At 39.9% G+C, this 25,642-nt stretch overlaps 1 non-coding gene across 1 annotated transcript; it reads left to right on the forward strand.

Moving 5' to 3' along the window:
• The first annotated feature begins 5,822 nt into the window (after nucleotides 1–5,822).
• LOC120266239 lies at nucleotides 5,823–5,928 on the forward strand. Its single transcript, XR_005538080.1, has one exon. It is a non-coding gene; the product is annotated as a small nucleolar RNA R71 (small nucleolar RNA).
• Nucleotides 5,929–25,642: the final 19,714 nt, after the last annotated feature.

Consider the following 25,642-nt stretch of genomic DNA (forward strand, 5'->3'; position numbering starts at 1 on the left):
GGCGTCACTTTCCCCTCAGGTGTGTTAGATTCTACCTCTGTTCCTCGAGGTTCTTTGCGAGCCACAATAGAGTGAATGGTCTAAGGGATGACCTTCCGCTAGGGAGCTTAGTTGGGTGTGCAACGGAGTGAAGCGCAGTGAACTTAGTATCTAAGGCTTAATTGTGGTTTGGGACCTTCCACCTGGACCAAAGGGTTAGGTCTACAATTAGGAAGAGATTTATCACTTGGAATCCCTAGAACTTATTGCAATTCTATGCGAGTGCGAGGTTGAGAGGTTATTCAATCTCTCCTCTGGGACATTTATAGAGTTAGGCATAGTTTACCTTAGATTTGGGACTATGTAATTAAGGATTTCCACGACTCACTTGCATTGATTAGGAAGCATAATAGAGGGTTCTTGCACTTGAAATGATTGTCCTAGGCGAAGCAATATCCGGGTACCCCATTTATCGTCGATTGCCTTTCCTATCTTTTACTTGCACCTCCTTTATCTTTTCTTATTTTTATTTGCATTGAGGTTGTTTCCACATCACTTTCAACATATTTTAATTCTAGTTAAATGGCAATCTTGGTGGTTCTAAGCACTATTCCCTTAGGATTCGACTACCCTCTCACCGGGGTATTATTACTTCGACACCCATGCACTTGTAGTTTACATGCATATTCGGACGTGTCAGTGTCTTACATAAAGTCTAAAACAACCTCATTAACCACATCAACACAAATAACAAGTATCATCCAAGTCCATTGTTTGTCTCATGGAGTCACGAAGTCTAAATATTGTTTGTTCATCACCAACTCAAAGTGTTACTCTGCCGTTTTTCACATCAATAAGAGCTTTGGACATCGCTAAGAATAGTCATCCCAGTATTAACAGCACTTTAACCTTGTTATCAATATCTAAGATGATGAAATCCACTGGAAATATAAATTTGTTCGCCTTGACAAAAACATCTTAAATTATTCCCCTTGGTCGCCTGGTGGATCGATCTGCCAATTGTAAAGTCATGCTTGTGGGTTTAGGCTCTACGTGCCCCAGACTCTGAAAAATTCTATACGACATCAAATTGATACTTGCCCAAGGTCGGCAAGATCTTTCTAATCAACCAAACCCCCAATTGTGCACGGAACAATAAAGCCCCTCGATCCTTCTTCTTCTTTGGAATTTTGTTACAAAGCAAAGCTAAACCTTCTTCACTAAGTGTCACAGAAGAGACGTTCTCCAACTTCCTTTTGTTGGTGAGTAGTTCCTTCAAGAACTTAGCATACCTTGCATTTGAGCAAGAGCTTCTACAAATTGGACATTAATGTGCAAAGTATAGAACATATCAAGGAACTTTCTATATTGCTCATTAAGTTGGTCGTTTCTTGCCTTGGAATGGAAAGGAAGTCTTTGTTGATGCACTGGAAATGAAGCTTTGTCTTGTGTGGTGTTGTCCATATCAGTGATCACAATGGGTTCGGCAACTACTGCCTCAGGTTCCTTCTCAACAAGGTTTTGGAGTTGCTTCCTAACAATTCCCCTTGTGTATGTCCCGCAAGTGCACGGGTTTGTCGAAGTAATAAAATCCCAGGTGAGCGGGTATCGTATCCACAGGGAGTTGGGAGTAAAAATACTTAAATTGTTTCTTAAGTAAGCGAAATATGAATAGTGATTTGTGTGACAAGATGTAATGCAAACAAAAGTAAAAGAGATAAGAGAGATAGCACAAGTAAATGAGAGGTAATGCAATCGATATAGATGGGATACTCGGATATTGATCCGCTTAGGACAATCGTTTCAAGTACAAAACCCTCTATTATGCTTCCTAACTAATTCATTAATGGGTCATGGAGATCCTTTAATACATGGTCCCAAATCTAAAGTCAACCATGTCTAACCCTATACATGTCTCGGAGGAGAAATTGAACAATCTCTCAACCTTGCACTCGTGCAGAATTGCAATGAGATCTAAGGATTCCAAGTGATAAATCCTCTTCCTATATATTGACCTAACCCTTTGGTCCAGACGGAAGATCCCTAGCCACAATTAAGCCCTAGTGCTAAAATCATTTCAATGCTTCACTCCATTGCACTCGCAACTAAGCCCCAGCGGAAGGTCATCCCTTAGCCCATTCACTCTACTATGATCGCAAATAACTCGAGGAATTGGAGATAGAATAAATCACACCGGAAGCAAAAGGGGATGCTCCGCTACCTCTCTACTCACCCTCTCAACCCTTTCCAATCTAGCTTTGTCTAACTCTCATGGTGTGTCACTCACTCACAAGGGTTACCAACAAGAACTCTCAACCTTAGTGTCACTCTAAGGGAGTATTCATACAATAAATGCATTCAAGATTTGAACTCAATAAACACATCAATTAATGAAGGCATAATAACAAGGTTCAATGAAACAAATACATCGTAGGGTTCACGATCCAAGTACCCACTAGGGGGTTTAGCTCTCCATGGAGCTAATTACAATCAATGAAATTGAATGTAAAAGCAATAAATCCATAGAAAAACCCCCTCGATAGTCATGGCGATGGTCTTGTGGAGAGTCCTCTACTCATCCAAAGGTCCCTTTGTCCGGCCTAGGATACACCTTGCCGGATCGGTGCCGATGAAAGCTCTCTCACTAACCTTCTTTCAAACAGATTGTGATGTCAGAGCCGTAGAACCTCTCCCAATCCCTAGCAAATACCTCTTAAAACCCTAACCACAGCCCTCTCTCAAGTTGGGGAAAAGATGGAGAAAACATACTGAAATCGGAGCTGAAATCGGCTTTTATAGGGCTGGAATCGGGAATATTTCACACGGCTCATGTGAAATTAACGCACGGGCATGTGGAATTTCTACATGCCCCTGTGGCTTCTCTAGACACATCCTTCTTCGGCCGGCTGTGAACAGTACCTGCTACATCATTTTTCTACAATGCCCTACTACAGTACCGGTCTGAAACACTCCTGAAACCATGCTTTTATCGACGTAACGTAAACGCGCACACATTTACATCATAGATCGCTTTGCTTCCTCAATGAACGGCCATGTTGGTAGAGATCTTGTTACACATGCACAAGCCGGAATACTTAGAATGTGATTGCCTTTGTGGCCCTCCAAATTATTGTGCTAGCTTGAATATAAGGAGGCTGGCACACATTCTAGCATCTTTAACCCGACTTATGTTTTCCCGTTTGAACCTTCTAAAGATTTCCTCCAAATGGTGCACTCACAATCTACATTGGCTTCTTTCTTTAAGATTCGGCTTCACAACCCTATATGCATGAAAGTAACATAAATACACACATATTAGTGTTAAAACTGGATAAAAGTAATGCTCATCATAAGGAAAGAACACTTCGCATTATTATCACACAAGCACTTATCACTTCCCACTTCTGAAGGACACACCCATCAAGGATTCGTTTAGGTTAGCCATAGTATTGCTCGGGAGAGTCCCTAGTGGTCTCTCTTCTAGTAACTTATAACTTTGAGCCACATGATGTTCCAAGTTTCTCACTGTTGCATTTGTGTTTCTAATCATCTCCTCATGACCAGCAAATCGAATTTCAGTACTCGTGATGAATGGAGTCATTAAACTGGAGAGACCATTAGCAGAATCTGAAGCAGATGGAGGCTATGATTGTTGTGCAAGTAAAAATAAAGAAAAGAAGAAAGAGACGCAATAGAAATAAGGAAAGGCAATCGATAGAAAATGGGGCACCCAGACATTTCTCACCCTAAGACTATTATTTCATGTGCAATTCTAATCATTATGTCTCCTAACTGATGTTTAATGAGTCGTGGAAATCCAAAAACACACGGTCCAAAACTTAAGGTCAATTGTTACTAACCTTACACTATGCCCTGACGGAAAGGAATACTCTCGACGCCTCACACTGTGTAAGGTTGCTTAAAGCTCTACGGACTCCAAGTGATAAACCCTATTCCCTAATATAGATCTAACCCTTTGGTGCAGGCGAAATACCCCTAGTCATGATTAAACTGCAACACTAAAGATTACTTCAACACCTCACTTTGTTGCTCGCGCAACTAAGCCCCAATGGAGTTTGTCTCTTAGCATTTCACTCTATCATAACCACAAAGTACTATTGGAATATGGAGGTAGGATAAATCACACCGGAAGGGAAAGGGGACATTCCGATACCTCTCGACTCACCCTCTCGACCATCTCCAACCTAGCTTTGTCTAATCCTAATGGCGTTCCACCCATTCACAATGATTACCAAGATGGATTCTCAACCCTAGTATCACTCTATGGGAAAATCAATACAACAAGCATTCAAGGATGGAACTCAATTAAAACATCAATTAAAGAATCATAATAAAGGTCAATAAAACAAAATCATCCAACGGTTTACAAGTCCAAGCACCCACTAGGGGTTTAGCTCTCCATGGAGCAATACACAATCAACAATAAAATCAATAGTGAAAACATGTAATCCATAGATATAACCCCCTTGTAGTATGTATCAATGTTCTTGTGGAGTCACCTCGTCTTCTCCAAAGGTTCCCTTGTCAAGCCTAGGGCACACCTCGCCAAATCAATACCGACGAAAGCTCTCATAATAGCTCTCTTCCAAGGGAACATGATGTTGAAGGCCGTAGAACTACACCAATGACCTAGCTAAAGCCTCTCCAAACCATAGCCGCCAGCGCCTCCAAAGATGGGAGAAAAATAGGAAAAGATAGGAGAAAAAATTCTTTAAAATGTCTCAAGTTGTGGTATTTATAGGGGCTAGAATCGGGCATCCACACGAGCGTGTGGAATTTCCACATGGCCGTGTGGATTTCCAGATTTTGGTTTCCTACGAGCTGTGAATAGTAGCTGCTACAGTGATTTGCTATAATAAACTACTGCGGTACTTTGTGAAAATGCTCCCAAATCCACTCTTATCATCGAGGTCACATGAATGGGCACACATCCACACATTAAATCGTGTTGCATCATCAATGAAATCACATTGAAGAAAATCTTGCTAGTATTGCACAAGTCAGAACACGTGAGTGTGACTACCTTTGTGCCTTTCTACATTGTGTATTCGGTTGAGCACAATGGAGATTGGTGCACACTCACATGTCTTTGAGCACAACTTGTATCTTCACATTAGTTCACTCCAGGACTTCATCAACAAATGCATCCATGATCATGTTTTGGTTCCATTCTTCCACAATTGTCTCCACAACCCAACATGCACATAAGAACACATGTACACACGAATAAGTGATAAAATCTGAGAAAAGTAATGATCAATGTAAGAAAAGAATACTTCGTATTACTTATACAAAAGCACTTATCACATCCTGGGTGGAGGCTTATACTGCCATGTTAACTTACTCGGTCCCGGTCGGCTCCAAGAAAATTTTGGATGATTCCTCCAACAAGCATTGTAAGTGTTGCTATATGGATTATTTTGATAATGATGGTTCTGACCAAGAAAATCCACTTGCTCATTCTGTTGCGCACTTACATTACTTGTGGAGGAAAAACTTGGATCACATGAGAGGCCGGGATTGTCATGAATCGGTCCCATGCTTGAAGACGGAGATTTCATATTGTCTAACCTCTTTGATATAGCTTCAACCTGGGCTGCAAGAGTCGTGATGACATCCACTTGATAGATACCAGGCAGACTTCACCAGTTTGTTTCTCTCGGAACTCCATTGATACCCATTGTTTATCATCTCTTCAATTATCTTTTGTCAATCACTAGGTTGCTTGTTACATAATGAACCCCCGGCAGCCGCATCAACTATCTGGTAGGTAGAAGTGTTCTACCCATTGTAGAAAATTTTGGATTTGCATCCACTCAATGATTCCATGTTACAGCCATTTCCTTAATACTCTTTATATCTCTCCTATGTTTCATACAATGATTCAGACTCCAATTGATGAAAAGAAGAAATATCACTTCTAAGTTTGGTGATCTTTATAGGAGGAAAGTATCTAGTAACAAATGCCTCAGCAACCTGCTTCCATGTTGTGAGAGATCCAGGTAACAAGGAATTTAGCCACTGCTTGGCCCTTCCACGTAACTATGCCAATCCACATACCAAGTTTTACCTAAGTAATTGTGCAAATTAAACGCATCAAGTTATGCAAACACAAGATTAAACACAAGAAACAAAAGAACTCTGTAAATCATGAAGAGTAAAAGTCTTTAAGCATACAATGTAGCAAAGTTCCCACCTAGGGTCACTGTGGTCACCTAGGTTGAGCTCCTTATGCCTCCAACTCGCTTCTTTATGCCATAGAAGATGTGGATAAGCTTGATCTTTGCCCTCATCAAAGTCCTCCATTGGAAAAGAAGATCCTAGAACAAAGATGATGATGAAAACCTAAAAAATGGAGTTAGAAAGAGGGATTTCTGGCTCAACACGGTCTCCACACGATCATGTCTAGAATGTGTCATTTCAAGGGAGAATCAAATAAAGTGGAGGGTCTCTGCCTAGAATGTTCTGTGGAAGAGAAGCGATCATGTTCTGACCATGTAATGTTGTGACATGACTGTGTCAGAGGCACCCAGCGCGTGTCAACAATTCTTCAATAAAATCACCCTTTTCCTAGGATTTTCAAAGGCGTGGACATGATCGTGTCATGACCGTGTCACACCTAAATGTGTCATTCTATGCAGAATTCTTGCTGGATCACATTGGACTGAGAAATTTGAACGCTATGACGCGAGCATGTCCAACCCATGCCAAGTTCGAGTACTTGAACTCCTTTTGAACATCTTTTTGTTTTTTAGCTGAATTCATTCCAAATTGTATTGAGCCCACTATTCTGCATATATAACAAAAATACCCATAATAGCACTATTCATGTATAAAAGTGAACTTGAGAACAAGCAAAATGATGAATTTAGGGAGTGAAAACATGTATACAAAGTGCGCTCATCAAGCGTGCATTAGAATAACCCTAACCAAGATTCCCTGTTACCAAAGACATCATAGGTTATCTTCTAAATGAAGGAACTTGTATTGGATTAGGGCTACCACAAGGAGGTTCCAGGGTAGTCAACATCCGAGTCTAGCTGACCAAAACTAAGCCAACCATATGCTTTTATGTTCTTCATCATTTGTAATTAGTCTTCTTCCATGGGAATCCTCTCATAGGGGCCTTCCTCATTATTTTGCTTCTTAACTCTTTTCTTTTGCTCAGGATTGTGTCGTTCAGCTTGTTTTACTTATTTGCATGCTTTATTTTCTTTAGTTTTATATTTGTGAGCAAAAACCCTGATTCGATCGACTAGATAGTGATCCACAAAATGAAGTAATAGTAGATCTCAGGGCCCTTGGGAATATGACCCTATCATGCTTGCACGAGAGGTTATTACTTGATGACCCATGCACTTGCGGCAAGGGAGTCACGCGCTTACTTTTTAGCATGTCGCTCGCTCGCCCATTAATAGTATCTAACCTCTTCATGACAGCCTCAACCTGTGCTACTAAAGTAGTAATGGCATCCACATGATAAATCCTGGCTGCCTTCAACTTCTTTTTCCTTTTATAATCCCATTAAAAGCCATTGTTTGTCATTTCCTCAATCAAACTGTATGCTGCACTCTGTTGTTTACTATATAAGGATCCCCTAAAAGCTATATCGAGCATCTACTTGGTAGCACAATTCAGCCCGTGTAGAAGATTTGGATTTGCATCCATTCCACTATTCTCTGTTAGGGCATTTCCTCAACATTTCCTTGTATCTCTACCAAGTGTCAAACAATGATTCAGACTACAACTGTAGGAAGGAGGAGATATCGCTCCTTAACTTGGTGATTTTCACTGGAGGAAAGTATCTCGTGAGAAAAGTCTCTGACATCTACTTCCATGTCATGATAAACCCTTGCGGTAAGGAATTTAGCAATTGCTTGGCCCTTTCTCGTACAGAGAATGGAAAGAATCTAAGCCAAACAACATCCTTAGACATGTTATTCGCCATCAAAGTTGATAAGTGCTTGAGTAGACATAATTCTATATGTTTTACATGCATTAAGCATTATTTTTACCATGGTGTTTCTTTGTACAAATAGGTTGTGAATGCCTTGAAGGAAGAAAAGAGAGCAAAGATAGGTTATGAAAGCACATTTTGGGAGTTTTTATACAACATAAGGATCAAGATACAAGAGGAGCTAATATATATGGAAGTGTGTGCCAACTTCCAAGACAATTCAATCTAAATTATGAGTTGGAAGGGAACAAAGGCAGTTACACTCCCATGTCCTTATATGTGTGAAGAATGCAAGAGCTTCCTAATGATGATTAGACAATGAAAAGCATCATAACTTACCATGTGACCTCAAGAGAAGAGTGTGTGGGGGAGTTTGATAAGGGCTTGTGCGATATGAATGCGAAGCGTTCATTCCTTATGTTGAGCATTACTTTTCTCAGTTTTTTACATTAATATGTGTGTTTTTATGTTACTTTTATGCAGGTAGGGTTGTGAGGCCGAGTATGAAGGAAATGGGCCAATGTGGATCATAATGCACCTATTTTGGAGGAGATCTTGCTAAGGTTCAAACGCGAAGACATAGGACAGGTGTGAGATGCTAGAGTGTGTACCAACCTCCTCACATTCGAGTGAGTACATCCATTTGGAGGGGCACAAAGGTAGGCACACTCGAGCATTCCGTCCTATGTATACAAGAATAAGAAACCCACCAACATATATATCATTGAAGAAGCAAGTGATTCATGATGTGAACGTGTGCCCGTTTGCGTTACCCTGATAAAATTATGGAATCGGGAAGTTATTCACTGTAGCAGTACTGTAGTAGTTCTGTTCACAGCCAGCCGAGAAATCAGAGAAACAGAGAATCCACAGGGGCATGTGGAAATTATCCATGCCCATGTAGAAATTCCGCACGGGCGCGTGTACCGTCCACGCCCGTGGAGTTGCCCGATTCCAGCCATATTTAAAGCCGATTCAGCCTCGATTTTGTTATTCTTTTCTCCATCTTTTCCCCAACTTGCGAGAGGGCTTCGGCTAGGTTTTCGAGGGGTATTGGCCAAAGTTTTGGAGAGTTTCTATGGCTCCGAGATCGTGATTCCATTAGGAAGAAGGTTGGTAGGGGAGCTTCGATCGAGGCGTATCCTATACCGGACGAAGGAATCCTTGGACGACGAGTAGAGGACTTTCCACAAGACCATCGACATGACCATCGAGGGGGTTTCTTTCTGGATTCATTGTTTTTACATTCGATTTCTTTGATTGTACTTAGCTCCATGGAGAGCTAAACCCCTAATGGGTACTTGGGTGATTGTGAACCCTAGGAAGTATTCATTTCATTGAACTTCTTTATTATGCTTTCAATAAATTGATGCTTATTGTGAGTTTCAACCTTGAATGCTTGATTGTATGAACATTTCCCCTAGAGTGACACTAGGGTTGAGAGTTCTTATTGGTAACCTTGTGAGTGAGTGACACACCACGAGCGTTAGACAAAGCTAGGTTGGAGAGGGTTGAGAGGGTGAGTCGAGAGGTACAGGAGCATCCCCTTTCCCCTCCGACGTGATAGATTCTACCTCTGTTCCTCGAGTTCTTTGCAGCCATAATAGAGTGAATAGTCTAAGGGATGAACCTCCGCTGGGGCCTAGTTACGTGTCCAATGGAGTGAAGCGTTGATGTGATCTTAGTATCTAGGGCTTAATTGTGGCTAGGGACCTTCCGCCTCGACCAAAGCGTTAGGTCTAAATCTAGGAAGAGATTTATCACTTGGAATCCCTAGAGCTCATTGCAACTCTATGCGAGTATGAGGTGTTGAGATTGTTCGATTTCTCCTCCGTGACATGTATAGAGTTAGGCATAGTTGAACTTAGATTTGTGACTATATATGTAAGGATTTCCACGACTCACCATTGCATTGATAAGGAAGCATAATAGAGAGTTCTTGCAATTGAAGCGATTATCCTAGGTGAAGCATCATCCGAGTACCCCATCTTTATCGATTGCCTTTCCTCCTCCTTACTTTTGCTCTCTTACTTGTTGCTTTTAATTTCTGAGAATTGAATCATTACCACACTTATCATTGTTGATACTTCACATAGCTAAGAATCGAATTAAATGTCTTTACTCCCTACTACCTGTGGATTCGACCCCGCTCACTCGGGATTATTACTTCGACAAACCCGTGCACTTCCGGGATATAAGCAAGGGGATCTTGTCAGCCGTGTTTATGAAAAGTACTATTCACACAACCTTGTGAAAATTCGACGCGATCGCGTGGGAATTTCGGCAGCTCACACGGGCAAATGAATTGTCACACGGTTACATGGAGGCACATGACAAACCCTATTTCTGATTATAAATAGTCATTTTGCGCTGTTATTTGGACATTTTTTGTGAGGCTCTTGAGGGGTGAGATGGCTAGGGTTTGGAGAGGATGTCTTTGCGGTTAGGAGATGCTTCTTCACCAACTTTGATCGATTCTTTCCCTGTCATAGCATCAAGGAAGCCACTGGTGACCCTAGCTTCGGAGTGGATTCCATCAAGACGTCAAAGCTCTCCATCAAGGCCATCGGTTCATATATAAGGTGGTTTATTTCTATAGTTTTTTTATACTTTTATTCATTGATGTTTTGTTTTGTATATTGCTCCATGGAGAACTAAACCCCTAGAGGGTATTTGGGCTTATGAACCCTAGGATTCTAATCTTTTGTGGATTTGCTTTGTGTTTCTATTTAATCCAAGTTTGGTTGACTTTCAATCTTGTTTGCCTAATTTTGTCTTACCTTATTGATCTTATGGTTGTTTGGTTTGCAAGATTCGTTGCCTTAGTATGGAAGAGGTCTCCATTAGTGTTAGAACCCCAAGATTGAAGAGGATTGAGAGGATGAGTTATGAGATAGTGGATCGTCCCCTTTCTCCTCCGATTGGTGTATTCTATCTCTGTATTCCCTAAGCTTTATGCAACATATTTGGTGTGAGGCATAAGATTGAGAGATTTCTCCACCGAGACCTTGTAGGAGTTAAGGACCTTTCACGTAGAAGTAGGGTTAGGTCTATTCTTAGAAATCAGATGCCCCCTTTGGAATCCCTAGAGTGCTTTGTGGTCATATGTGGTGTGAGGAATTAAGATTCAGTGATTTCTCCACTAGGACCTCATAGGGGACCAGTATCGGTGATCAAGAGGAAGGATCCGATTATCTTTGGATTTGCATGACTTAACCTACTCATTATAGAAACACTTTGCACACCTAGTATTTAATACCTGAATCCTAGGGGGAGCATTGCCTGAATACCCCCTTTTTACTAAATGAGATCTTCCTCTATTTTGCCCTTGTATATTCATCTTCTGTATTCATTTCTTTACACATTAGATCATCACATCATCCCTTTTATCATTAGCCTAGATAATAGAGAATAAGTTAGTACAAGTAACCCTGTTCCTAGTGGATTCGACTACCCGACTCATTGGGTATTTTATTAGTTTGACACCTGTGCACTTGCGGTACACGCATGCAAAATGGTGCGTCAAAAGTATCACAAATTTCTAAGCAATTCTTGAAATGTTCATATGGGTTTTTTATTTTGAATCCCCTTAAATTGTCACATCCGCTGCACCATCTATATAAAATTGGGCTTCAACTCAAAAATTTTCACATTAACAAGATGGTGAATAATGCTTGACCCTACTCCTTTCAATTTTGGTCGGGCAAAATCAGAATGCTTTGTTATTGATTCCTGATTATTTAAACCTCTTGATTTACTTCAATACTAATTTCCACAAGACTGGTTTCATTCAAATTGAGTTGCCTTAATCTTCTTTGAAAACATCTTTTGATTTTTGGATCTGGGCTTGCCAATGGAGATAAAGTACTTACTTAGGTCATACAATTATTCCTTTATAATACAAGATAGAACACGATGAGCTCAAGATTAAAAAATTAAATAATAAATGAAAGATGAACAAATGATGATAAAGAGAAAAAGTAATATTCACAAATATGAACAATATAGATAAAACTGGATCACTAGAATCCTAACTTTCCTAAAAGTTGCCAGTCCCTAGCGACGGCGCGAAAACTTGATGCATTCTCTGCAAGTGTACAAATAGTAACAAGTAATAGAATGATCCCCCGTGAGGGTTAAGGTTGTTGAACCAGAGGGACTAGACTTCTACTATTAATTACTTCTTTAATGTCTAGCAGATTAATAATTAGTTGGTATAATGAATCACAAAGAAAGAGTAAAAAGATAAGGGTGAAATTATCAGGCAGACTAGGATCGAGTCTTTAACAACAAGAGAGCAATGACCCAGTATAATTCCTATGTGCTATCAAATTCTTCCATAATCGAATGCTTTGGAACATTCCATTCTTGTTGTAGCCACTGCTTTGGATCTTGCTCCTTCATAATTTATGGCCACATATTTTTGGTTGCCATGCGGGAATATTCCTGTGATAATGGAATGCACGCATTAATAATATATGATGATCTTAGTAAACAGACAGTGGCATATCGATAAATATCATTATGGGAGTGTATTAACTTGCCTCTGATGTCTACTAGTTCTAAGATCCTTACAATTGATCTAAAGCAATGTTACATCTATGACCATCAAATACGCCAAGTTCTGCAATTGCAACTATTGCTTTCATACATGCTAAGTTTTGGAACTACACAAGGCAATCACAACTATGGTAATCAGCACACGCCAAGTTTTTACATAAACATCTACACAAATCAAGCCCACCAAGTTATGCAATCACATGAATAAATGTAAGAACACATTTGAACTCTATAGAAATTAAAAAACAAGTAGTCAAAGTACACTAACCAACATAGTTCAACATTAGGAGGCACCGTGGAATGGTTAGCCCCTCATGAATTCATACAACTGAGAAGAATATAGGAATGCATTGAGAGAAATCATAACTTCCCCTTTTTACAAGATCTTCTTAGTTGAGCTTCATAAGCTTCATTGATGAGGTAACTCCACTTCCCTTGTGCCTCTAACTCGACCTTGATCCCTTTAGATGGTGTCGTGAAGCTTGATCATCATCCTCTTGCAAACTTCCTTTTATGAGAAGACAAACTCCCGAACCAGAGATGATAAGAAACCCTAAATCTAGAAGTTAAAAAGGAACTTTTGGGCTCGACACAGTTTGAGCGGAGTTATGCTGAGACTGCGTTCTTCTTTGGGACTTCTAAGTGAATCAGCTAAGTGCCTGCCAGAGAAAATCATGATGTGAGCATGAGCATGGTTGCCAGTGCTTTTTGATTGATAAGTGCTTGAGTAGACATATTTTTATATATGTTTTACATGCTTGAGTAAACATATTTTTATATATGCTTGCAAGTGTTCTTTTATGCATATAGGTTGTGAATACCTTGAAGAGTAAAAAGGAAGCAAAGATAGGCTATAAAGACACAATGTGGGGAGTTCTTGTTCAATTCCAGGACCAAGACACGAGAGGAGTTCATAAACATGGAGATGTGTGCCAACATCCAAGAAGATTCAAGTCAATTAACTAGTTGGAAGGGCACAAAGGCAGCCACATCTTCATGTTCCTTCTCTTTGTGAAGATTGCAAGACCTCTCAAAGATACGTCAATGAAGAAAAGTTTTATAGCCTACCACATGGACGTGTGCCTGGACATGTGGCCTCAAGAGAAGAGTGTTTGGACCGCGGTTTGTGAAAAGTACTGTAGCAATTTTACTGTAGTTTTACAACCGTACCCCCTTGTGGGGTACAACTTTATTATTGGTAATGATCCATGCACTTGCAGAGAGTTCATCACTTTGCTTGAGCAAAGACCATGCAAGGATCACACTTGGCATGCTTCTCCTTTGAGCAAAAGATGCTTCAATTCAGAGAAAATCACTTGGAGGAAGCACAACCGTGCTTAGCTTGGAAGCATCCCCATGCTTGGCTAACTACTCAGGCATCTTCAGACATTGATAATAATCAGGACGGAGCATCACTGCGCTCTGCCCATACTTCGCTTAGATGCTTAGAAAAATCTACATTCTTTGCTTGTTTTGTCCTCGATTTCATTCCTGATTGCTTTGAACGCTAAATTCGTGCACCATGAACGACTATACCTTGAATAGCATCAAATATATCCAGAATGTTCTAAAAGACAAGAAAAAGAATGAATTGGGATTAAGAAAAATAAGATATGAATTGCATTCATCAACCACCACCTAGATCCTTAGGCATGTCAATACATTGAAACTCCATTCAATCTATGTGTTCCTTAATACATGCAAGCATCCTCCTCTACAAATATCATTCAACAGTCAAAGCATATGGAATCCATCAATTAAGGGTTGAACATGAAAACAATAGATTGAAACCGAAGTAAAACCTGCCAATACTAGATTAAGAATTAAAGTATCATCTATACAAGTTTCCTCCAAAGGTTCGCCAGAGCCTGATGGCTTTGGAATTTTAGTTAGACATAAAAAGAGGAGAAAACAATATATATAAATCAACAATGTAAAGGTTCATTGCAAACTCCATATATCATCAACTGATGGCGGTGATGAGACCTTGCAGAATCTGCATCGTAGAGCCCTTGATGTTCTCCTTGAGTTCTATCCTCTTTTCTCTTTGATTCTTTCTTGAAACAATCTTCTCTAATGAGTTTTTCTGTTTAGAGTTTGTAGAGTCTCATGGTGGCCAAGTTTAGTTCCAAAAAACCTAAGTTCACCATTTATACTTTTCAAAGTGTGTGAGGGAAGTGTGTGGTTACACGGAGCCCACACGAGACTCAAATTATGGCTCAAAATTGTGAATTGAGTGTGCTTGGTGAGGATGTAAGGATGCCACAAAATGAAGACAGGGTAAAGCAACACAAAGTGGATGACATTATGGCCATGGAAAAATGTGAGGAAGTGGAAGAAGCTCAGTCGACCACAATTGGTTAAGTGCACTAGAAAAAATCCGACAATTGTATTTGAAGATGTGGGTGAGAAGCTAAGGTCATCCTTGAACCCACCAATGATAGGCTTGGATAATTCCCAACCAAAAATATTTCAATGACGGCCCAAGAAAATTTTGTGGGTCATTTTTTATCATTCAAGAAAGGTTGAGAAAAAAAAATGTTGATAGGATGTTAAAGCCACCAATTGATCAACCCATGAAAAGCTTGACGAGGTCTCAACCAAATTTATTCCCCTGGAAACCAAAACAACTCTTATGGGCAGTTCAAAGCCATTTGACAAGAGTCGAGGAAGAAGATGTGGTAGGAGATGGAAACCATCCAAGGACCCACCCATGCCGAGCTTAAATAACTCTTGACCGAAGCCATTTCCTTGGAGGCCCAAGCAACTTGGTGGGGTACTCAAAGGAATTTTGGTTGGAGCCAAACAAGAAGAGGGGAAGATGCTTAAACCATCCAAGGATCCACCAAAGTTAAAATTGCACAATGCCCGGGCCAAGATTTTCCCGTGGAGGCCAAAAGGTATCTCATGCATGGCATCCACCTTGACATCATATCGGTAGGTATGTTTCATTTTCTTAGGTAACTCTTATGTCACATCTAGCTTGGAATAACACACCATCTGCAAGCCACCATGAGGTAAGAGAGGCACGTCAAGATAATGAAGTAAAACAAGCCCTTCTTGCGAGGCAACTCAAGTTTCATATCTTTTAGTTTTATTTTTTTTTCGTATTCAAATTACTTGTTGAGTATGGTTTATAGTAGTTGTGGTTATGTTATGTTCCAATTTTTGTTTGTTTGGATGATCCATGCTTGTCTAAGATTTGTGAATTTGTCTAGAGGTTTGGTGTTGTTTGATTGTGTTTCAATGCATATTTTGGTCTTATAGATGTTGTAAATTAATTCTGTTCTAAGTTGGAAGGGAGTCCATGAAAAAATTTTAATTTTCTAGGTCCTTACAAGCTCCATGCACCCGCATGGATCCCGTGAGGCTCACAGCGCCACAGGTCATGGGGTGTTAAATCCTCTCTCTCCTTTCCAATTTTCATCATTCTGAATTTCTCATGCTCTCACGCATTTCTCATCTTTTTCCCCTCATTTTTTCACCATTTTTATACATTTTTCTTTCTCCAAACTCCTCTCGCACCTCTTGTAACTTGGATCTACTATTTTATTAAAGGTTTTACTGTCTACTTCACCGATTTTTGTTGATCTACATTTTGGAGCACTAACCATGGTTTAAGGTCAAGCTTGATTTTCTTCTTGGTTTTGCATGCTTATTTTGGTTCAAACTATGGGAAATGTTGTGTGGATGCTTAATATTTGATTTGTTTATGATAAGTGCTTGTGCGATATGAATGCGAAGCATTTTTTCCTTATGTTAAGCATTACCTTTCTCGGTTTTTACACTAATATGTGTGTTTTTATGTCACTTTTATGCAGGTAGGGTTGTGAGGCCGATTATGAAGGAAAGAAGCCAATGTGGATCATAATGCACTGATTTTGGAGGAAATCTTGCTAAGGTTCAAACGCGAAGACATAGGTCGGGTGTGAGATGCTAGAGTGTGTGCCAACCTCCTCGTATTTGAGTTAGCACAACCATTTGGAGGGGCACAAGGGCAGTTATACTCAAGCATTCTGACTTATGCATATAGAACAAGATCTCCACCAACTTTTTCATCATTGAAGAAGCAAAGCGATACACGATGTGAACGTGTGCTCGTTTGCATTACCTCGATGAAAGTATGGATTCGGGAAGTATTTCAGGCCGGATAACACAGCAGAGCAACATAGCAAAGTACTGTAGCAGCACTGTTCACAACCGGCCGAGAAAACTGCACAACAGAGAATCCACACGGCGTGTGGAATTTCCATATGCCCGTATGAAAAAATTCCGTAGGGGTGCCCACAGGGGTGTGTGGATCCCCGATTCTAGCCATATTTAAAGCCGATTCAGCCCGATTTCAGTATTCTTTTCTCCATATTTTTCCCAACTTGAGAGAGGGTTTCGGCTAGGCTTTTGAGAGGTATTGGCTCAGGTTTTTGAGAGGTTCTATGGCTCCGACATCGTCATCTCTTTGGAAGAAGGTTGGTAGGGAAGCTTCCGCCAAGGCGTATCCTATTCCAGATAAGGGAATCTTTGGACGACGAGTAAAGGACTTTCCACAAGACCATCAACACGACTATCGAGGGGGTTTTCTATGGATTCATTGCTTTTACATTCTATTTCTTTGATTGTACTTAGCTCTAGTGAGAGCTAAACCCCTACTGGGTACTTGGGTATTTGTGAACCCTAGGATATATTCATTTCTTTGAATCACTTTATTATGCTTTCAATTAATCGATGTTTATTGTGAGTTCCATCTTTGAATGCTTGATTGTGTGAATACTCCTCTAGAGTGACACTAGGGTTGAGAGTTCTTGTTGGTAACCTTGTGAGTGAGTGACACACCACGAGTGTTAGACAAAGCTAGGTTGGAGAGGGTTGAGAGGGTGAGTCGAGAGGTACATGAGCGTCCCCTTTCCCCTTCGATGTGTTAGATTCTACCTCCGTTCCTCAAGTTTTTTGCAGCTACAATAGAGTGAATGGTCTAAGGGATGACCTTCCACTGGGGCTTAATTGCGGGTGCAACGGAGTGAAGCACAGAAGTGATCTTAGTATCTAGGGCTTAATTGTGGATAGGGACCTTCCACCTGGACCAAAGGGTTAGGTCTACAATTAGGAAGAGATTTATCACTTGGAATCCCTAGTTGCAGTTCTATGCGAGTGCGAGGTTGAGAGGTTATTCAATCTCTCCTCCGGGACATGTATAGAGTTAGGCATAGTTGACCTTAGATTTGGGACAATGTAATTAAGGATTTCCACGACTCACTTGCATTGATTAGGAAGCATAATAGAGGGTTCTTGCACTTGAAATGGGTAGAGCAATATCCGGGTACCCCATCTTTATCGATTGCCTTACTTTCTCCTTTACTTGTGCTCTCTTATTTGTTGTTTTTACTTTTGAGAATTGAATCATTGTCACACATATCACTATTCATCTTTCACATGGCTAAGAAGCGAATTAATTGTTTTTATTCCCTACTCCTTATGGATACGATACTCACTCATCCGGGATTATTACTTCGACAAACCCGTGCACTTGCGGGATATACGCAAGGGGACCTTGTCAGTTTACATTTTGAGACATTGCTTGTACATTTTTGGGCTTTAAAAAAAAGGAGAAGCTCTTGATCTTTCAAGTTTGTGCTACAGTAGCTTTTAATGGTGCTTTCCTTTAATTTGTTTGACAATTTTAGCATTTTTGTAAACCCTTAGTAACACTTGCAATAGAGAGATTTGGAGATCATGATATTGATTAAACAAATGGCTTTCTTGGAATCTTTCTTATTTCATTGTTCTTGTTATGTAGTTTTTTTTCGTTGTTTGTTTGTTTCTTGTTTGTTTGTTTGTTTGTTTATTTTTGTATTTTCTTTTTGTGTGTTATAGATGTCTTGAGATGATGTTCCATTCTACATTGCAGGGTGGAATTGGGGCATCAAGCACACCTTTCTTTCTCCATCATGTACAGGAATTATTGGGGGACACCCCGAGTTCATGGACTTCAAGCCTCATTCTTCAAGACTCGGAGAAGTTCAAGAAACCCTCTTGCTATGCTTATATTGTCTATATTGTTGCATGATGCTTGTTAGACACATTGAGGACAATGTGTATCTTTAAGTGGAGTGTGGATTTTTGTGAACTTTAATTTTACTTTTGCATGATTATTTAACCGATGATAGCTATGATTCATTGTTAAGATTTTCTAGCTTGAAGGAATGATAGATATGAGTTGTTTTTCTTGGTGAAGCTTGAAATGAAGTTCTACTCCTTTAGTGCTTTCAATACACTTTTGTCACAAACTTTGACTTGTTTATTTAGACTCACCCATTGCTATAGCTCCAGTGTTAGGCTGTTAAATTCCACCTTTAATGATCATTTAAGAGCTTTTGTTTCTTTTGTTTCTTTTGTTTAGCTCTAAGTGAAGTCTTCCATGTAGGAGGCCGGGAGATATAAGATAGAGTATTCTAAAGGTTTTTGTATAAAGAAAGAGTCTATGTCAGTACTCCTCTGCAAGTATAGCATGAATGTGTCTATGTAGGCATATAATCGAGTAAGTTGGGTGGCTCTTATGCTTAATCAGCATGTGCATCCTTCAGAAAGATTTTGTGCAATCTATGTTAGGAAAACTCAAAAAACAAAAAAAGAAGAGAAAAAGAAAGAGAGAAAAAGAAAAGAAAAATGAGAAAAAGCTATTGGTCTCCCGAAGTCTATATTGCATTCACTTAGAAGCTAAAGCCTTCTTGTGAACCAAAGGACTCTTGATTGGTCATTAATTTGTTCTCCGCAAGTGCACGAGTCACGCACAAGTAATATAGTGGTACCCCATTAGGGGTAGGGTTGTCGAACCCCAGGGACTGGACTAGAAATACTCACTCAACACTGATATCTAGTGAATAATATATTGGCGATAAGATTACTTTAAACTAAAACAGAGATAAAAGAGATATAAGAAAAGAGGAAAGATGAAGATAAAGGCAATTGAATTGAGTGTGAACAGTAAGGCAACAATGCCCTTAAATGTTTCCTAAGAACTTAATGATGCTCACTCACTCTCATGGTTTACCAGGTACATTCTTGGGCTCTAGTGTGTGATCAAAACCAATATTGCAGCTAAGGCTTTCAAAAATGTCGAGTTTTGTAAAGATAACTATGGATTCAAGCTCACCAAGTTATGCCATTCCCAAAAGGCAATGACAACTGTGATAATCCAATATCAAGTTTTATCTAAGCAACTATGCAAATTAAGCACTTCAAGTTTTGCAATACAAGATTTAACACAAGAACCAAAAGAACTCCATAAATCATGAAGAGTATAAGTGTTTAAAGAATACAAAGTGACTAAGTTCCCACCCCAGAGCACCGTGGCTGGCTAGCCCCTCATGGGTGGGTACAACATGGAGGAGATAACACTAGTTCTAAAGAAAGAAGACATGACTCCATTTTCTTTGAGATTTGCCTCCAGTTGAGCTCTGTGTGCTAGCACCACTTCCCTTGTGCTTCCAACTTACTCCTTGATGCCTTAGAAATTGTGGATAAGCATGATCTTCGCTCTCATCAATGTCCTCCCGGTGGAGAAGTAGATCATTGAACAAAAGATGGAAAAGAAACCTTGAAAATTGGAGTTAAAAAGGAAGGATTCGAGCTTGACATGGTCTGTTCACGAGTGTGTCCAGACCGTGTCATGTCGAGGAAGAGCCGAGTGAAAAAGGAGTGTCTTTGCTTAGAAACTTCATTGGAAGGGACATGGTCGTGTCTTGACCATGTGACAGCTGTGACAATCCACCATCAAGTTTTATCTAAGCAACTATGCAAATCAAGCACTTCATATTTTGCAATACAAGATTTAACAAAAGAACCAAAATAACTCCATAAATCATGAAGAGTATAAGTGTTTAAAGTATACAAAGTGACTAAGTTCCCACCCCAGGGCACCATGGTTGGCTAGCCCCTCATGGGTGGGTATAACATGGAGGTGATAACACTAGTTCTAAAGGAAGAAGGCATGACTCCCTTTTCTTTGAGATTTGCCTCCAATGTTGAGGTCCGTGTGCTAGCACCACTTCTGTTGTGCTTCCAACTCACTCCTTGATGCCTTAGAAATTGTGGATAAGCATGATCTTCGCTCTCATCAATGTCCTCCCGGTGGAAAAGTAGATCGTTGAACAAAATATGGAAAGGAAACCCTGAAAACTGGAGTTAAAAAGGAAGGATTCGAGCTTGACATGGTCTGTTCATGAGTGTGTCTAGACCGTGTCATATCGAGGAAGAGCCGAGTGAAAAAGGAGTGTCTTTGCTTGGAAACTTCATTGGAAGGGACATGGTCGTGTCTTGGCCTAGGTTTTTTCAGAGGCATGGACACGATCGTGTCCTGGCCATGTCAAGTTTGGAAGTGCCGTTCTACACAGACTTCTTGCTAGATCAACAATAGGCTGAGAACTTTAGTGGATATGAAATGAGCATGTCTAGCCCGTGTCAAGCCTGAGTACTTGAACTCCTTTTGAATATTTTCTTTTTTTCTTCCCGATTTCACTCCAAATTGTATTGAGCCCCTATTCCTACATATATAACACAAATACCCATAATAGTACTACTTATGTATAAAAGTAAACTTGAGAATAAGCAAAATGATGGATTTAGGGCATAAAAACATGTATACAAGGTGCACTCATCAGTCATTAAGGATGTCTTTAGCAATTCGAAATCCAGTAGTTATGGCATGTGGAGCGATTAGGTAGAGCGAGGAAGGAAATACATGCACACTCACGAGGGAAGCAATATAGACAGGATAGGACTACCTTTATTGGTTGATTGCTTTACAACTCTTCATCTTGATTTCACTTTCACTTGTGCTAATAGAGCTTTTTACTTTTGAGGTTAAGGTTATACATTTATCCTCTTATCATTATTCTCTTGTTCTTCACGTTTTGTTTGCTTGAGGGTAAGCAAACGCTCAGGTGTGGGGATGTTTGATAAAAGCCTAAATGTATGTATTTATATATGCAATTTATTCATGCTAGTATTCATTTTTTATTGAATCAATGCCCTTTTTGTGTTTTTTATTGAATCAATGCCCTTTTTGTGTTTAAATTAGTTTTATTTGTGTTACAGGCCTAAAATAAGCCAAGGCAAGCTCAAGAACACGTTTGGGAAGAAATCAGCATCAGAAACTGCATTTTAAGGTTCAAATACTATAGCAGGGGCATCGTAGCGAAAAATTGTGTGTGCGACAATAATTTGGCTGTAAACCTCATGGGCTCCATGCACCCACATGAAGCCCATGAGACTTACTGGAGATTTTAGCACCAGTAGCTGGTAAATGTAGCAGAAGTACTATAGTGCCCTGAATCAATTTTCGTGCAAAATAGGCTTTAAACCTCATAGGCTCCATGGTCCCACAGGGAGACCATAAGGCTTTGGCATATGAGTTTAAAAATAGATCTAGGGCATCAATAAAAGGGTTTTTGCCAACCTTTTCTCCACCATCATTTTCTAGGGATTTAAGGCGCTGGTGAAGGCAAATTTGAGAAGCAAAATTGAAGAGGAGAAGAAGGTTGCTATCATGGAGATCATCAAGAAGTTTGCTGGCGTGGATCAATAAGCTCTCATCACTACCTTCTAATCAACATTTCAAGGGGTTTTCTTTGGTTTTGTTCATGCTTCCTATGTTTCTTGAGTTCTCTCTTGTATTCATGTTGAACTAGGCTATTAAGGTTACCAGACATCCGATGAACCTTGGATGAACTTGCTTGTATGAATGTTGTGATTTACTTCTAGTGCTTTTGGTTTGGTTTGTGGTTCAAGCTATGTGTTCTTTGATGTGTTTCTTTGTATGAGAACTCTATGATTTAATTTCTAGGTGGTACTTGGTTGTGTGACCATCACCTTTGTACTAGGCTCACGTAGATTGGAAGGGATTCATGTATGAATATACCGTGACCATCGGGTAGTTCATACCCCTCCAAACATTAGGGCTAGACCTAGGTATTGGGTATCGGCCCTAACTAGAGATTTCCCTTGGTTGTAATGCAATCATAGGAGGATTTGATCTGAAGAGATTCTGAGCTAATACTTATATGGTATTAGGGGTTATCACCGTGACCATCGGGGTAACCTACTTTAGGATATCTCTTGGCCCAAAACCATAATTGCTTGTGTAATTCTAACATCCTTCTAGCTTTAGTGGTCTTGAGGGGATCCTTGCCTGGCAATTGCACTTTCATTGCTATTTTCTTCTTTAATTTATGATAGACGCTTAAATATACGCATTTTATACATATTAATCTTGTATTATTTGTGTATATTTTAATGAATTAATGCCCGTTTAAGTCTAAATTGGTTATTTCGGTGTTGCAGATCTTAAAAGCACTAAACAAAGCTCAAAAATACAAATTGGATGAATTTGACACCAAAAACGGAATTTTTGGAATTCCGGCATTGTAGCGGTACTATAGCGGAGTTACTATTCATGCTGCGGCGATTCGGCTGTGAGCTTCATGGGATTCATGCACCGACAACTTTTTTGGGCAAAATGACAGTGAGCTTCAGGGCATCCATGCACCCCCATAGAGCTCGTATGGACCTGATGGGATATATACTTGACTGAATTTCTAGGGCAAGGGGAGACGTTTTTTGGGAAGAACTTTTTGGGGAGTTCTTGGAGCCGACTTCCACCAGTTCTGAGGAGGCAGGATCACACGTTTTGGAGAAGGGGAATCAAAGGGAGAAGCTTGGTTTGGCTAGATCTTCATCGATTTCTTCTTTGGAAGCTTGTAGACGATGAGGGAAGTCGCCCCAATCGCGCCGTCCATGGAAGCTTTCCACCTAACTTGGCTTGTCATCTCATTTCCATTGTTTGAGAGAGTTTTCTTATGCCATTTGTAGTTGTTTTCATGGACCTATTGTTTGTATTTGTTTGCATGGACGAGTAGACCCCAAGGTCATCGGATGCCAGTGAACCTTGGGGTGAACTTGTGTATTTGGATGATTTAATTATGTCTATTGCAATTGTTGTGTGTTTGTGATTCTTTCTTGGTGCATTTGATGTGTTGCTTATATGAGAACTCTATAAACTAACTTCTAGGTTATACATGGTAGCGTGACCATCGCCCTTGTACTAGACACACCAAGTTTGTAAGGGATTCATGTATGAATACACCGTGACCATCGAGTATTTTGTACCCCTCCAACATTAGGGCTAGACCAAGTTGCATTCCGGCTCTTATTAGAGATTTTCCCCTTTGTTAATGCAATCATATGAGGATATGATCGGAAGAAATTCCATATCAATACTTATACAAAATTAGGGGTTAATTGCCGTGACCAACGGGTTGATCTAATTTATGAAATCTCTAGGTCCAACCCTTCAATTGCATGACATTCTTAGCATCCTTTGCACTTTAGTAGCCCTAGGGAATCCGCATCCGTGGCCATTTCATTCCTTGATTTTATACCCTTGCCCTATTTTAGACTCCACTTGTAGTTCTTTTATTTTAATTAATAGTTTAGAGAACCCTTTGGAATCTTTCAACTAGACAATACGTGAAGAGGAAGTAATGGTAGATCCTTGGGCCCAGGGAATACGACCCTCTCGTGCTCGCACGAGAGGTATTACTTGACGACTCTGTGCGCTTGCGAATGAGTTCACATCAAGTTTTTAGATATCCCCACACCTAAACATTTGCTTGTCCCCAAGCAAACATAAAAGAATAGGGGTAAGAAGATAAACAGTCAAATGTATGACCTCAAGCTCCAATAGTGAAGAACCCCACAGGCACAGATGAAATGAAATCAAGAAAATGAGTTGTATAATAACCAACTTAGTAGAGATAGTCATGATTCCTCTAGAGTGCTTTCCTCATGAGTGTGTGTATACTTCATCCCTCGCTCTCCCTATTCATGCCACATTCAATGACTAACGGTGTTAGAAATGTTAAAGACACCCTCAATAGTATGTCAAGAGTCCTTCGGTCCACATTAAACACTTTAGTATCTAAGTGAATGCATGATTGAGTCCAAGAGAATAAATACTTTTTTTTTAGTCTGCCTAACATAGACTGTACAAAATATCTTATAATCTTTCAGAAGGATGCACATGCTGACTAGGCACAAGAGGTACCCAACTTACTTGCCTACAGTCTACATAGACGCATTCATGCTAAATTAGCAGAGGAATACTGACATAGACTCATTTTTTCATTATTCAATATTTTTTCATTTTTCATTCATTTTTCATCATTTTTTTTAGATAACAAATATATACATGTCTCCTGAGAACCTTCATGCAAAACGTCACTTAGGGATAAAGCAAAATTAACAAAAGAACCAAAAGCTCTTAAACGACCATTGAGGGATGAATTTACCACTCTAACATTTTAAATCAATGCAGTGGGTTAGCTGGGATAAACAAGGTAGAAGATCTGTGTCAAAGTTTTGAAGAAAGCACTTGAGAGAAAACATGACTTCCTTATAGCACAAATAACACTACAACTCATTACTATCATTCATTCAAGCCAGGAGGTTCTTAACAATAAATCATAACTATCACCGGTGAAGTAAGCATGCAAATAACCCATCCCAACACCTAGAATCGTACATTGCCCTCAATGTACACTAATCAGCAGAACATGGTGTAGAACTCATAATAATTAAATAAAGCATGAAAGGGATGGGTAAAGAGACTGCCCCATTTGGTTGATGAAGACTGTGTAGTCAAAGCACACTTAGGGGGCAACAAGGCCAGCAAAGAGTAAAGGAGGTGGGGCACAATCCTTAAAAAGTCCTACAAAAATAAACAAGGTGATCACGACACTTAAGAAAATAAAAGGAGAAGGAAAACATGGATATTAGTCAAAATAAAAGTAATACAAGCCTAGCAGGGAATGAACCCATGCTAACAAAAGAAGTTCAACTAGCAAGCCACAAAACAATGCAAACTACAAAACAAAAACTCAAGTCTACAAAAGTCTTGCTCTTAGGCTAGATGGTGTCTGTCAGTGGGTATGGCAGGTGCTAAGGATGTGGCAGTTCCAGAGGTGGTGCGTATCGCGTCTCATGATGTACTTGACGAAGGGAACGAATCCCTTGCCAACTGTCTAAGTGTCTCAGTAGTCTCATGATGTACTTGAGAAGGGATCGAATCTCACC

The sequence above is a fragment of the Dioscorea cayenensis genome, chromosome 7 (assembly GCF_009730915.1).
Source record: "Dioscorea cayenensis subsp. rotundata cultivar TDr96_F1 chromosome 7, TDr96_F1_v2_PseudoChromosome.rev07_lg8_w22 25.fasta, whole genome shotgun sequence".
Classification (NCBI taxonomy): domain Eukaryota; kingdom Viridiplantae; phylum Streptophyta; class Magnoliopsida; order Dioscoreales; family Dioscoreaceae; genus Dioscorea; species Dioscorea cayenensis.